At 46.3% G+C, this 16,276-nt stretch overlaps 1 protein-coding gene across 1 annotated transcript in view; it reads left to right on the forward strand.

Moving 5' to 3' along the window:
* The first annotated feature begins 1,434 nt into the window (after positions 1 to 1,434).
* The window catches only part of CHD7 (chromodomain helicase DNA binding protein 7), a 165,631-nt gene continuing 150,789 nt past the window's right edge, over positions 1,435 to 16,276 (forward strand). The window contains 1 exon segment of the mRNA XM_027774295.1: positions 1,435 to 1,555. The gene's annotated coding sequence lies outside the window, so the exon portion shown is untranslated.

Genomic DNA, 16,276 nt, shown 5'->3' on the forward strand with positions numbered 1-16,276 from the left:
AGAGAGAGAGAGAGAGAAAGAGAGAGAGAGAGAGAGAAAGAAAATGAAGGAAGCCACCAGGTCTCAAACTGTGGTCGGCCATGTGGGAGTCCAGTGTCCCCAACCACCATGCCATCTGCTGGTCCCTCTCATAGCATATTTACAGGGATGTGTATGGCCATTATCGTACAAGAAAGATCATTTTATTACTTATTTTGACTTATCAAGAACCAATTATTTTCAGCATACTCATGTGGAAATTTATACTGTTACTGCATCAGAAATGCTTAACATACAAACCGTGCAGTAAAGAGGTCATGTGAACTTAATAAGTCAAGGTTTATTCTAAGCTTTTTGTTGTTTACTGTTGCCAGATAGCGTGGTAGTTTCTAATGGTCCCCGGTACTGGCTTTAGCAAAGGCTAGCCGAGTCTAAATGGGGGAGTAGGCAGTGTGTAAAGAACTTCGGCCTTCCCCGAGAGAAGGTGTTCGGGTGTTGTAGACAACAGGCGATACTCAACACGGGTCGTTCGCGAGCTTCCCGGAGAGCAGGAAGGAGGGGAGCAGAGAGGCGGTTGCTGTCGGTGGCCTGTCGGTGGGTGGGAAACGCGTCGGCCATGCCGTCTGGGTAGGCTGGCTCTGACAGCCCGAGTGAGGCCTTGTGAACCTGGGAAGGGTCATCTACGTGCACTTCTTTCAAATGGCCCAGGAGAGAGCTGGGAGACGCTTAGTGCCCCTCCTGCCCCAAGCCCCACTGCTCCCTCTGTGACTGAAGTCTGAGGGCCAGTGCAGCTAGCGACTTCCATGTGGCTGCAGGCAGGGGTGCCGACATGCCCTGAGATGTGACACGATGGCTGGTTTTGTAAACATTGTTTTTAGGCACTGCATGTGGCGTTGGGAGCACACGTAAAACGGGATAGACGTAAAATGCAAGGTCTTCCCTGATACCCATGCTGGGGACCCTGGTCAGGCTTGTAGACATGTGACAGGCCAATGCCATGGTTTGTGATGGGAGAGAGTTTGTATCAGCAAGCTAACCTTTATTCAAAGAAATATGGGAGAAAACGGAATCTTCTTCTTTTTTTTTTTTTTTCAGAAGTAACAAAATTTAAATTCACCATATCAAAAAAATTAAATGTGATTCCGATAGGATAAAAGCTACTGACTTCTCAGATTACAGGCATCCGGTAGAAGTTATTTCGCTACGGATGACCGGAGCGATTTCGAGCACACGGGATTTAAGAAGTGTCACCGTAGCGCTCACGTTTTGGAAGGCCGAGTTTTAACACGGAGCACCCTTGGCAGTCGGACGCGTGGCCTCCAGACAGTGCCCCGTCAGAGCGCAGAGTACGTGTGAATACGTTTCTGAAGTGCAAAGTTGTGATGTAGGGGGTGCCAGAACTTTTTTTTTTCTCTCTTTCTAGGAGTAAGATGCAGTCTGGAAGATGGAATGTAGGCAGTAACGTATGGGTTGAGCATCAGAAAATCTAAAATCCTAATCAGACAAGCTGAAACCCGAGATACTCCACAGTTCGAAACTTTTCAAGCACACGTGCCACAAGGGGAAAATTCACGTGGTAGGTCGCACTCGACGTGTAGCCACACGGAGCACGTGTTCACCTCCCTACAGGCTGGGTGGATGAGGTGTACGCGGAGCCCACGAAAATGACGAGTTTACGCTTGTGTGTATCCAGATATTTCAAGAGTCAAAAAAAAAACAAAACAAAAAAACCCTTCAAGTCTGAACCATGTGTATTCCCAAGCATTTTAAATAAGGGATACTGCCCTTGACTTCTGTGCGTGGGACACTTTGATTTACTCATAGAATCTTTAAGGCCGTTTTAGAAAACCTGAGGTGTTCAGTCGTGAGAATGTGGGGAACAGAGAGGGTGTAGGGTGTCAGGCACCCCCACAGGTTTGTTCTCACTGCAGTCCCCTCCCGCCTCCCACAGCGCTCCACCCCCCCGGGCCCTGGGCGTGCCTGGCCTATTTCAGGCTGGCGGAGCCGAGGGTTCTACCCTGAGTTGCCACGTGGGATCCAGTGTCTTTTGAGCGACACAATACCGTCGTGCCATGGAACTGGCCTGGAAATGTGAGAGAGATTGTAGCAGCTCTCGGGTATCTCTAAGCACTAACCTGTTAGGAGCTCAGTGAGAAATCTTTATTTATGTTTCTTAGAATTGTTCTATAGGACAAATAGTGACTATTTTCAACTTCTCTCTGAAAAATGAGTACAGAGAATTAGGTACGTTTAGGGAGGGAACTTGAACGTGTGGGTAGGTCAGTGGTCACTGATGAAATTTAATTATTTAGATTTTTAAAAATCTGGATCATGATTTTTTTTAACGACTAGGTCTAGTAGTTAAATTTGTTAAAGCTATACAAATGGGTGCATGCACAGTCTAAAGCCTTAGTAAATTCTGGGGAACAGAGAGGGTGTTGTGTGTGTGTGTATGTTTGTGTGTGTGTGTGTGTGTTTTAAAGAGGCAGGGTCTCAGTATGTTACTGAGGTTGGCCTCCCCTTGTAATCTTTCCACCTCAACCTCCTAGTAACTGGGAATTTAGTCATGCCCCACCCAGCTGGAATTTTTGGTAATCTTTGATTAAACTAAGTACAAAATTCAATGATAAAGCTTCATAGTTAGCTTTATGTTATCTTTTTTTTCCCTCCTTCTCTCTTTTTTTTGGGGGGGAGAGGTTTTTGCTATAGGGCGTGTGCGCTCACCAGAAAGACAGAGAGAGACATAGAGACAGAAAGCAAGAAATCACCCCCAGGGAGGGTGGACACGCCGCAATCCCTTCTCCTCCAGTCTCCTCTCAGGATCTTGGGCACACACGCACACGCGCCCAGCGTGAGTTTAAGCCACCAGGTCCAGGACTTGAATCGTGGTCGACTACATGGGAGTCCAGCGACATAGCCATTACGCTAACTGCTGGTCCCAGCTTTGTGTTATCTTGATCATCCTCATTCTGTGAAAGCAGTGTCTTATCTGGTCGTGGCCCGTTATCTTCTCACTTTGCCTACCTTTTCTTAGTGTAGTCTTTTTTTTTTTTTCTTTTAATTTGTTAACTTGAGGTATGCTTAAATCCTGATCTATGATAAAAATGGACACAGTGTAGAAATTTATGACTACTTCAGTGTGATTCTTTTTCAAACTAAAATATTACGTTTAACCACATATTAGAATAAGGTCCTGATATCAAGCATCTTACGTACGCATGTGCATGAACTGCTTACAGTTAGAACTGGCGAGTCCAGTTGAGTTTCCGGGGAAATATGGGAAGGGAGTCATGTCGTTACAGTTAGAACTGGCGAGTCCAGTGAGTTTCCGGGGAAATATGGGAGGGGAGTCATGTCGTTACCTTTAGCTTCCAGAGATGTAGACTGCCGTGGAGCTACAGACAGATAATAAGAGGGTTTGTTAGACAATGTATTGCAAGCTTTCTAGGAAAAAAATCAGGTTTAGCTTATGAATTAATTTACTCAGAATATTGCAAAGGATATTTAATGAAGTTATTACTCTCCTCATAGTACATAGCTATGTGGGGGAAAGACCCCCAGACTTCTGGGGAAGGAGGACAGAGTCTCAGCTAGGGTTGAGCCTTTGCTTTGGGATGTAGGAAAATATAAAATTAAATATGCAGAGTTATGGATAAAACCTTTGTGGGCTTTTCTTCTTCTTTTACTTTTTAATTTGCCAGAGGACTTGGACGCTTGTCAGAGGCAGCGAGAGAGAGGGAGAAAGGCCCTCCTCCCCCCACGAGGCTTGGTCACGCCACAGTCCCTTCTCTTCCGTTTCTCCATTGCATTGGGATTTGCACACACGTGCCTGGCATGATCTTCAGGCTGCCAGGACTGGGATCTGAACCGCAGTTGGCCATGTGGGTTCCAGTTCTCTTAACCACTAGGTGACAATGCCAGCCCCAAACTGTTGTCTTTTATCATATGCTGACATCAAAGAGGATATTTAATTTGACTGAAAGGTGTATCAGGCAAGTTTAGGTGCGTGAATTGGGTAGTTGTGATCATGGTGGAATTATAGGACCCCCCCACCCACTTTGTAATCGTCCCGCCTCAGCCTCCTAGTAACTGGACCTTTAGTCATGCCCCACCCCGCTGGATTTTTTTTGGTAACCTTTGCTTAAACCAAGTACAAAATTAAATGATAAAGCTTCATAGTTAGCTTTATGTTAGTCTGTGTGTTTACAATTAACGTAGGTGAGGAAAACACATTTTTAAACTGTTAAAAGTTGATACGATTATAAAATAATGGATGTGAAACCGTTTGCTTTATTTTTAGCCTAATTTCAAATCCTTTGTGAAATTTATTTGAAATAGGAATTTAATATTGTTACATTGTTTTCTCCCATTTTATTTCCACCCTGTAGATTTTCCTTTCTTTTTTTTTTTAAATTATTTTATTTAACTTTATTTATTATTATTTTCCAGTTGGATCAGAGAGAGAGGGGGAGGGAGAGATAGAGAAAGTGAGAAAGCAAGCCACCAGGTCCAGGACTTGAACCACGGTCAGCCATGTGGGAGTCCAGTGCCTTTAACCACCATGCCACCTGCCGGCCCCTAGATTTTCCTTTCTGAGATTACGTACAGTTTTCCACAATACTTTTTCTAATATTTTTCCAAAGATCTCAGTCCTCCTTTCAGTTCAGTTTCGCTTATCTGTTGCTTGCTTCCCTGATGGAAGCTGGAAGTTTTGTAATTCCCGTGTATTTCTCTTTTCCACCACATGCCGCGCCCTGGTGGGCATCGGTCTCAGCCCCCGCTCACCGTGTGACCCCTGCCCTGGTGTCTGTGACACTCGCTGGCCTTGTGCTCCTCATGAGTAAGGCTTCCTTCCTATGTCACATACACCCTACTCCAGAAAGGAGAATGGACTGTTTTCAGCAGCCGTGTTGCCCAAGGGTTTTTTTGTTCTGTTTTGTTTTCTTTAAGGAAAAGAATGTTGGTGGCATGTAGCAGAAAAGACTGTTTAACTATGTCCTTTCTGTCCCTGCCTTTCAAACCAGGCAGGACTGGGTACACTTTCAACTCCTGGAATACGAAAAAAGACTCTTTAGCTTCCCAGAATCTTTAAAACCGTACAAGAATGTAGGGAACTGCTGGGCGCTGGGTCTGATCGTTAGTGCCGAGTGGAGAGTATACCGAGATTGAGGTTCTCACCAGAGCAGGGCCCGGTGTTCTGCCCTTAGCGTGTTGCCCTCATCCCACCTCCAGCATCCTCCAGCAGGACAGTGTGAGCTTTCTAGGAGTTCATGATTGCCAGGGGGTCCCTGGACAGACGGTGGCCACAGGGCGGCTCCTTCCTTCCCTTCCTCCTGTTCTGCTCTCTCTTTTTGTAGGTTTGACACCTCCAGGTAGTTGTGTGTGTGTGTATGTGTGTGTGTGTGTGTGTGTGTGTGTGTGTGAAAGAAGTCAGTAGCTTGAAATAAGTCTAGAATAAATGGGAAAATATATTATTTAATGATGCTTTAAAAAAAATTGGGCTAATAATCATGTGGCACCATTGGCTTTTATACAGTGAACAAGTTTCATTTGTTTATTGTATCTCAGAATATTTTACAATGTTCAACAAGAGCCAGCACATTTTGTGAAATTTATATTATCCTTTCAGCTGTCTGCTATAATCACCTTAGCCTGGTGGGTTGAATGTTTCTAAAGTTTCATTTTTTCTCGTCTCAAGTTCATTACAAATTTTCATCTCCGTGCTAATAGACCTGTCTGTCCATTTGCTTTTGCCCTCTTCTGTATTAAAATGAGCTAGGATAATGTTGAAAAGGTAGGGCCTGCACGTCTCTCACAGGCATGGAATGTACGCACCGCCATGGGGTACAGCGCCGAGGATGGTGTTTGTCCTCACTTCTCTGCTGTCACGACGGCGAGGACTCCGGGCACCCCTGCAGCGTGTGCTGGGCCGCTGCTGGGCCGCTCTAGCTTGAGCGTGGAAAGAGGACACTGGACGCGTTTTCCTGCCGTTTGAATGGGCAGCAGGTCGGCCGTCTCTGGTTGAGGGTCAGGTGCTGACCACCGACCCGCTCAGTGGGCTTCGTCTTCCAAGGAGTTAGCTCCAGGGAACGGCATTTGAATGTCGAGCTGCGAGCACAGAGGCCGTTCTCTGGACACGGTTTCCTCGATTCTCGTGCTTTTGTGGCACAACTAATACATACGGAGTATTATGTGCCTTCTGACCATTCAGAAAAATAATTAGTGCTGTGGATACGCACTTAGTATAAGCTGTTCACCAAGTGCTTTCATTAGTTGCCTTGAAAGGAAACCTATTAGCCCCAGCGCTGTATGTAGAAAGGAAAAAACCTTTATCTGAAAGGCAGCTCAGAATATACTCCTCAAAGTGATGTAGAAATAACTGAAAGATTTCTGCAAGAAACCTGTGAAATAGCGTGTTATGTAACATAGCATTAGATATTAATGCTAACTGCATTTTTTTTTTTTGGTCTTGCAGAAATGATTGGCAAGCCAATGGGGGTATCTTTTCATCTACCACCTGTAGATGCCCACTCCTTGTAAACTGTTACAGATGAAAATTTGTCACTATTCATAATTGTTTGGATGAAGCCAGTAGTGTTTCTTTGTCAATCATGAATACCATGACTGTTTTTCTTTCTTTTAGTGGCGTGTCTTTCTATTAGAATGTGCATTGTAATTCTTGGGGACAAGTGTCATTTGTCATTGATTATGCATTCTCACATTAATTGAGCGATCAGTACATGCTACCATGTAGGAGGAGCTCAGAGTCTGACAGCAAGCCCTCCAAAACGCTCAGAGGCTCAGCCATCACCTGGGCCTGTGTTAACACAGGGTGGATTCTGGTGCAGGAGGTTGGGGTGAGCCTGAGATGCTGCATCTCCTACCACCCCCAAGGTGTCATGGGTGCAGGACTCCCCACTTAAAAGTGCAAGGTTCTAGCCTCCAGGGAGAGAGGAGTAAATACGCAGGAATAATTGCGTGTGGTGCTTTTGTAGTGCTTGGCTTGGTGGCGTGCTGGTAACACCAGGGAGGGCTTCCTGACCAGCCCGAGGAGGGCGGGCTGAGGGTCAGGAAGCTTCCCCAGATGAGAGGCCAGACTGCACAGTGCAGGGCTAAGGAGGCCTGAAGTCAGGTGTAGAGGCAAGGAGGGCATGAGGAAGCTAATGGCTGGTGGGTAAATGGCCGTGTTCGGCACACCCAGTGAGGTATTTGCAGGGTGTCACAGGGCCGAGGGAAAGGAGTCTGGGGAGCTGAGAATGGCCAGATCAATGAGGAGCATTGGACTGGATCTTAAAAGCTGTGAGAAGTCTTTTAAGAATTTTAATGTGGGGCTGGGGATGGGGAATGGGGGAGGGCGTGTGAGGTGCAGCTGTGTTTCTGAAGACCATTTGGTCAGCATGGATAAGGGTTGGAACCGGACTTGGGAGAGCTAGTTAGACGAATGATATTTGTCCTTCACTAAATCATGAAGGCATGACTTCCTCAGAGGTGGTAGACTTATGAGACATTTAGGACACAGAATTGACATGCTGGGTGATGGTTGAATATGCGGGATAGGGGGCATTTATTAGAGTAAGCTTACAAGCGTGGGGTATGAGTGTCTGTCCAACACTGTGTCCAGTGTCTGTCAAATTGTTTAAGAAGAGTAGCACTCATCACGTGTCTTTTAAGTGAATGGTGACAAGGGCTCTAAGGTCATTTCTCACTGTTGGCTAGGTACAAGGTTAGTAGATGCCGTTGGTTGACTTAGGGAATGCCCATGTAAGGCACTGCATTGCTCCGAAGGGCATCCGTACAGAGCGTAGTTTGCCCTGTTGAATAATGTGCCTGTTCAATTAATAACAGCAGAATTTGAGGTTACATATAAATGGAAGCTGTCAGTGTAGTCCTGATTAGTTTTTATGTTTTATTTGTTTTATTTTTAAGGTGTCTGTCATAGAACATATGTGTTTGCCAGGGACAGACAGTAAGAGGGAAAGTGAGAAATCACCCCCCAGGGGGATGGCCATACCGTAATCCCCCATTCTCCTCCTGGGATTTTGGACACACATGTGTATATACCTTCTGTGATCCTCAAGCTTCCAGGTATGGGACTTGAACTGTGGTCAGGCATACAGAAGTCCAGTATCCCAACCACTACACCACCCTCTGGTACCTATTGTTTTATTTTGAATATGGTGCTTAGACTAACATAGACCTTCTGAAGGACTTCGCATGCTTCCCTCCCACCCCCTTCCCGAATCCTCTTCTCAATTTTTGTATAGCTGAGAATTATTCTTATCATATTCATACTAAATTAAAAAATTGGATTTTTTTTTGAGAGGTTTTTGCTATAGGGTGCGTGCACTCACCAGAATGACAGAGAGAGACAGAGAGACAGAAAGTGAGAAATCACCCCCCAGGGTGATGGCCATACCACAATCCCTTCTCCTCCATTCTCCTCTTGGGATCTTGGGCACGCATGCACATGCATCTGGCGTGAATTTAAGCCATCGGGTCCAGGACTCGAACCACAGCAACATAGCCATAATGCCAACTGCTGGTCCCAAAAATTATTTATTAAGAAATAAAAATATATGTTGGAAAATATTACAGAAAGGGGAAACTTTATAGGTGAAAATGTAGTTGACAAAATATGGTAGAATATCCCTTTTTTTTGAAATGTGTGGGATCAGAAGTGTTTTTTTTTTTTTTTTTTGGAGAGATTTTTGCTATAGGGCGCGTGCGCTCGCCAGACAGAAAGAGACATAGAGACAGAAAGCGAGAAATCACCCCCCAGGGGGGATGGTCACGCCGCAATCCCTTCTCCTCCATTCTCCTCTCGGGATCTTGGGCACGCACGCACACGTGTCCGGCGTGAGTTCTAAGCCACCGGGTCCGGGACGCGAACCGCGGTCGACTATGTGGGAGTCCAGCGACATAGCCATTACGCTAACTGCTGGTTCCCTGGGATCAGAAGTGTTTTGAATTTTGGATTTTCTCAGATTTTGGGATATTTGCATGTGTACAATGAGCTATCTCAGTGATGGTACCCAAGTCTAAGCACAGAATTTATTTATGTTTCATATATACCTTATACCCATCACCTGAAGGGAATTTTATAAAACATTTAAAATAATTTTGTGCATGAGACAAAGCTTGTTACATTGAACTCGCAGAAGGCAGAGGTGTCTCCGTTACAGTCACCCGTGTGGACAGTCTGTGTTTTTTTTGGTAATGGCATCGTTCTTGATTCTGAATTTATATATGACTAACAATCAGTTTGTTACACATAAGTACTTAACAGTAAAAAAAAAAATGCATGCTGTTAATACAGGGTCCCTCGGGGATACTGAATGAATTGTGTGTTGCGCGTCCACATTTTGACTGTGACGCGTCATACGAAGTCAGGTGTAGCATTTTCCATTTGCGTCATCATTCCTGTTCTCATAATGTTCCGCATTTTGGAGCGTTTTGGTTTGTCAGGTTAGGGAGCTCACTCTACATATAGAAAGAATACCCTAAATTTTGTCACTGTGGGTAGCTACCTACCCTTCAAACAGTACTTGTCTCTGAATAGGAGAACATATTTCTCATAAAAGTGGTAGCTGCTAATCAATATGGTCTTTCTCTAAAAATGTTACCTCTTGAGGAAAAAAAACATATCGCAGCACCATCGATGGAATTTCCTGCCGTGGCGGAAGTGTCTTGCACATGTGCACTAATGAGTAACCACCAACCTCATGTGGCTGTTGAGCACCTGGGTGTGACTTGCCCGTCTAAGGAACTGGACTTAAATTTTATTTAAGCCTAATTTCAGTAGCACCACGTGGCTAGTGGCTGCCGGATCGGGCAGGACTGCCGTAGTGTGTCGGCACTGCCGAGCACGTTAATGAAGGGGAAGTGTCTCGGCCAGGGTTCCGGAAGGGCATCGTTCGTCCCGTGAAGCCAATCTGGAACTGACTCATGGTGACCCGCTATTCTGATGGCAGCCCTGAGATACCTCCTGATGCTCTATTCTGGTCTTTGTCCGTTGGGTGGACGCTTTCTCCCGTAGCTGGCATCGCCCCTGTAGCCTTTTCTGCATCCCAAGCAGCTGTGGGGGCTGGGCTGGGGCCTGGGCTGGGGGCAGGGGAAGATTACTGTCCATAGGTTTTAAGATCTTGGTTCAAGGACTTTCACTTTGAATAGAAGCACCGCAGTATGAGTGTTTTATCTCCTGTGTATCCTCCCTGCGGGCCCTCCTATCACCCTCCAGCATGTGGACGGACCCTTTTCCTCCCTTGGTAGGAAGGTGGAGTGGTGTCTTCACAGCCTGTGCTGAGGGTGGCGACATGTTTTCAGCTGCTAGATGCTCCCCTGGAAATTCCACCACCACCCCCAGAATCATTGCCATAGTTATTATGTTCTCAGCTCTCTGGAGGTGGAGGAGAGAAATTTAAAAAGAGTAATTCAAAAATCCAAGCTACGTGACAACAAAATAGTCTTGGGCATGTCATAGGCACACGTCCGCTGATCTCACACTTGTCCGTGTGTTGGCTTTTTATGAAAGCAGTTTCCCTTGGATGGCATTTGCTCACACAGTCCAGTGAAGAGTGGGTGAGCTGTGGGGCCTGTTTTGTGCGTGAGCGGAGTTTCGCATGTGCTGTCTCCTTGCTGGGTTTCCAGTCAACATTTCTGCAACGTAAAGGTCTATGTCACCATGGCGCCAAATTAAAACTGCTACAGAGATGCCACTTTTCTTTGAGAACAGTGTAGCAGTGAAGAAGCGTTGATGGCAAGTTTTAGAGGGTCAGACATGTACTACATTAATACATATTTATATGTAAATTTCTCTATTAAATCTGTAACTTAAATACTAAGATAAGTTATAATTCAATATACTATGATTTAATAGTAACACATTTTATATATTTTAGAAATGTTAATATTTTCCCATTTTATTTACTGATATGTAAATCAAGGATATTACCATATACATTTTTGATAGAGAATTTCACCAAAAGAAAGTTAATTTTTTTCCATAATTTTCCCCATGACTCGTTTCTTCTTGGTTTGCTCAAGCCCGTTGCTGTCCTCACTGATTCTCAGCATGCTTACGTGTTTGTGTGGATCTGCCTTTCACTCTGCGTATTCTCAGTAAAATTTACTCACAGCCCGACTTGGTGCCAACAGGTGCTCGAATAGCATTTCGAAAGGGAAAGTCTTCTGTCCGGTAATGCAGGCCTCGGTTTAGTGACTCATCACAGAATAAACAGGCTTTCAGCATGTTGGCCTCACAAGCGAGCTGCCATTTCATCCACTTATTTCATTTTCGGGGAATTGTTCATCACTACGATATTTTACATGTTTAGTCCTGTGTGTGTAAAAGGGATGTTTTTTCCCTGTAGGGTGCATGTGCTCCCCGGAGAAGAGACAGAGAGGGAAAGTGAGAGGTCACTTCCCCCATGGGGGGATGGCCATGCCACAATCCTCTTCCTCCATTCTCCTTTTGGATTTCGGGCACGTGCACACATGTGCCCCTGCATGATTTTCAAGCCACCAGGTCTGGGACTTGAACCACCGTTGGTCGTGTGGGAGTCCAGTGCCTTAACCACCGCACTACCTGCTGGGCCCCAAAGGGGTTTTTAACCTGTTGGACGATTTGGATCACGTCTCCAGAGCTTGCCAGGCACTCGTGGGCTCAGACACTGATGGTTTCACAGTGCGCCTGGGCAGTAGCAGCGCTTCTTCCGGCCTCCCGTGCCCGCCTGGCCCAGCAGCTCACCTTCTGGACCCTTCATCGGCTGGCAGGCACTGGACGGACTTAACCACTGTGCTTGTTCTCTCTATCTGCACGGCTTCTAATACGTTCACAGAGCCCCGGTTAGAACTCTGGTTTCCATAAGGGGTGCCAACCCCCAAATCTTACATCTCATTTAAGAGATTCATCATGTAGAGATGAATGTAGACTCTGTGCATGGAATTATTTTTAAAAAGAAAGTTTTTTTTTTTTTTTGGGGGGGGGGGTGCGTGCACTTGCCAGAAAGACAGAGAGAAACAGAGAGACAGAAAGTGAGAAATTACCCCCCAGGAGGGATGGCCACGCTGCAATCCCTTCTCCTCCATTTTCCTCTTGGGATCTTGGGGCATGCAGGCACAATGCGCCCGGTGTGAGTTTAAGCCACTGAGTCCAGGACTCAAACCATGGTTGATTACATGGGAGTTCAGCAACATAATCATTATGCCAACTGCTGGTCCAAAAAAGAAAGAGATTTTTGCTACAGGGCAGCATATGATTTTTGCTATGGTGTAGATACAGATTTTTACTTGCTAGAGAGACAGAGAGACAGAAAGTGAGAGTCCCCCTTCCCCCCAAGAGGGGATGGCCATGCTACAATCCCCTCTCCTCCATTCTCTTCTTGAAATTTTGGGCATGTACGTGCACACGCCCGGTATGAGTTTTTAAGCCACTGGGTCTGGGACTCGAAATGCGGTGGACTGTGTGGGGAGTCCAGTGATGTAACCATTGCGCCATGTGCTAGGCCCAGGGATTTTGTTTTTTATTTACTGACCTACCTCCTAGTCCCGCGTTTGGATCATAATAGGTGCTCAGTAAATGCATTTCGAATAAATGAGTCTGATCTGAGATAGAGCATATTTTTATTTAAAGGCAAATCAGCCATAAATACAATTTAACATATATTATCCAAGTGAGGGGAACAGGAAGTGTTTGTACCACTGCTGACTTGTCATTGCTGCGTTCTCGTTTTGTACTTCACAGCTGTGCTGTCTGCTGTGGTAGTCACAGCCCCGTGTGTATATCTTTCACTTAAAATTAATATGTGCCGTGAGTGTACATACATGTAGTTGTCCTGGGTCCTGTGGGGGATTGGTTTCAGGACCCTTCACAGGTACTGAAATCCCCGTTCCTCATATAAAATGGTGTATTGCTTGGACGTGACCTACTCCATCTTCCCTTACACTTTAATTCATCTCTGGGTTTCTCGTAAGTGATCTCAGCACCAGATGGAAAGAACAAGGAGAATTCGGACTTTGTGGCATTCCTCCCTGAGGGAGCCGCCTCTCTCCATTCCGTAACAGGCAGCGTGGCCTGGCCAGTCTACGGTTGGCTTCATCTGGGAACGCGGGGCCCTCGGAGGTGGAGGGCGGGCTGTGCTGGACTTCAGAGACTCACTACCCACAAGTGGCGTTGGCTTCTTTATGTTGATTCCATGTTCAAAGGACAATATTTTGCTTAAATGGGGTTAAACAGAAATTACTGCGATTAATTTCACTCTCTCAGAATAATTTTAAAATGTTACTAAAATATTAAAAAGAACACCTATGCATTTCATTTTTGGCTCATTGAACAGTGCCGATCTAGACTCAGAAGACGTACACACTGCAGAGGGAGAAGCCTTCAGGAGGAGTTTTAAATAAGTGTCTTTTGTAGAAGCACAAAATCACGTTGCAGCTGTGACTCGGGAAAGTAGGCATTCACATGCTCTTGATCAAATTTTAAAAAGACCAAAATAAATTAATTAGATTAGCTCCAATCAGAAATATGAAATGCAGCTACCAGATGGATTCTTAGCATGGTTGCCAGCCGGGTCCCGAGGTCAGAAGAGGGGCAGAAAGGCATTGGTGGCTGCCTGAGTGTGAGTGGTCACTAATGATAGACCGTAAAGCCACGGACTTCAGACTTCTCCAGGCCACACCTGAGTGGGGTTGCAGTTATGGTGGGTGACATGGCCTACTTGATGCTACATCAGGCTGGCATTTTTTCTTTTCTTTTTTTTTGGAGAGGTTTTTGCTACAGGGCCATGTGCTCACCAGAGAGACAGTGAGAAACCCCCCCCCCCCACGGGGGGCAGGCCCACCTCGAAAGCCCGTTCTCCTCTCGGGATTCTGGGCACACATGCACAGGGCGTGAGTTTAAGCCACTGGGTCCGGGACTCGAACTGCAGTCGACTACATGGGAGTCCAGCAACATAGCCATTATGCCAACTGCTGGTCCCGCATTTTTCATGTCTAGGAAAAGGACTTTTTTTTTTTTTTTTTTTGGAGACGTTTTTGCTATAGGGCACGTGCGCTCGCCAGACAGACAGAGAGAGACAGAGAGACGGAAAGCAGGAAATCACCCCCCAGGGGGGATGGCCATGCCGCAATCCCTTCTCCTCCATTCTCCTCTTGGGATCTTGGGCACACACGCACATGCGTCTGGCATGAGTTTAAGCCACCCAGTTCGGGACTCGAACCATGGTTGACTACATGGGAGTCCAGTGACGTAGCCATTACGCTAATTGCTGGTCCCAGAAATGGACTCTTAATGGGCAGGATAGAGAAATGGAAGGAAGGGGAGCAAAGCCAGTGTTGGGTAGTGTAGATCACTCTCAGACGTCCGTGTGGTGTCTCTTCCTGTGTCGGCAGGAAGCTGCTTTATCCTTTTCTGCTAAACTTTCAGCTGATAAAAGGAAGTACCACCTCCTCAGTGCGCCTCCTCCAGGCCGGGCCTGTGCCCTGGGCTCGAGGCCTTGCAAGTGAGCGCCCTCAGCTGACTAGTCCATCCACTTGGGGCCCCTTCCTTCCCAGCCAGCTCCAACCTAGACCCCTCTCCGGTCCGCAGCATTTTCTCCTGGGACCCTTGGCAGGCCCCAAAGGATGAAGCTGTTATCCTGGAGAACAAGGCCATCCAGGACATAGACACAGACATTACTTTCCTTAAGCTAATTTGAAAGGTTATTTTGGTAAGTGGTTAGTCTGCACGGCCGGCTTAAGCTATTATCGAATCCATTCCAGAATTTATTTCCTTGAAAGTTAGAATGCACCTTGAATAAATGAAGACTGACTGCCTCGACTTTTTAGTAGTAAATTCAATTTATAAAGCGTTGTTGCATTTGGAAGTGGAAATGTCTGCTTTTTCTTTATTTTGGATTTTCAAGTAGTTGTGTAGTAAACAGCATGTTTTCAGAAAGAAGGCTTTCGTGCTCACCTTATTTTCACCCACCCGACCTCCGCATTTGGAGAAAGTAGATCAGAAAATTTATGGCAGTTAGCGGTGGAGTGAGGAGCCCTTTGACTTTAGCTGACAGCTGTCACCTGAAAATCACAGACCTGGAGACCCTCTCAGGTGTGATGTCTGTAGTTCTGACAGGGAACAGGAATGTTGTTTACATTTTCTGTAAGCAAAATTCTCTCCTTGTTAGGAATACGTTAGAGCAGGGCAGACAGAGGGGTTTTCCTGTGTTGGGGGGCTGGGGGGCCTCAGCGGTATGGACTGCCCCTTGTCCTGCTCATGCCCAGGAGAATTTCTGACTGGACCTGTTTATAACATCACTTTGGAACTTCTTCAACGAGCTATTGTTGTTTCTTTTTTTTTTTTCAAGTAGGCCAGTATTACACAATGCCTAATGTACTTATAAAAGAGAAAAAAAAATGAGTTAAATTCCAAAGATGTTTAAGATTTCAGGCATTTTTCCTGTGTGAATTAGTTCTTTATTAGGTTGTTGATCTAATTAGCACTCACCAAACACACTCTCCTGTTCCGATTGCCGAAGCGTTCTGTAAACTGGTTATTTTCATCTGACCCAGAATCTGTCAGGGAGAGTCTGGTGGCGGCCCGAGTGCTGTGCGCACAGAGGGAGTGCAGGCATGTCCCTGCACACTTCTCCCCTCTGGCTCCAGCCCTGCCTTGTCCCCAAAGGGCTCCAGGCAGCGGTGAGAACTGCAGCAGTGAGAGCTGCAGCAGTGAGAGCTGCACGGACTTTCTAAACTTGATACTGTTAAAATAGTCTTCTTTTTGAGTTTTGGAGAAAGCTCTCTGTTTCTAGCAAGGAGAGGAGTCGTCGTGGGTAAAGCAAGCCCGCCCTGGAGTTTCTCAAGTGGCCCGTGGGGTCCCAGCCCCTAGCCGGAGCCTGGTGGTGGGGCCGCTCCTGCCACCCGTGCGGATCGGGAACCTGCTGGGCCTAGAGCCACGGGTGAAATCATCCTCTCGGAGAACGGAAGCTTTTCTTTCCATCTCCAAACTGTGTTTGCCGCCCTCACTGCCAGGCCATCGCGAGCCTCTCGTGCCGTTCTCGAGCTTGCCTTCCACACCTCGTGGCCGCGTGCTCATCAGACGCCTCTCTCGCTCTTACCAAGTCGTGCGTGGGCTGTAAATATCTAATTTGTACGAAATGACTGATTTTGGTATTTGTATAATCCTCTAGTCAATTTAACTAAGTTGAGCTTTTCACAGCCCTCGGCGCTGCCGCTGCTCATCTGATTACGGCGCTCGGGGGAATAGGGTGAAGGGCGGGCTGTTGGTAACCAGAGCGTTTCCAGGGCTCGGTTCAGC

The sequence above is a fragment of the Tupaia chinensis genome, unplaced genomic scaffold (assembly GCF_000334495.1).
Source record: "Tupaia chinensis unplaced genomic scaffold, TupChi_1.0 Scaffold000421_1, whole genome shotgun sequence".
In the NCBI taxonomy this organism is placed as follows: Eukaryota; Metazoa; Chordata; class Mammalia; order Scandentia; family Tupaiidae; genus Tupaia; species Tupaia belangeri.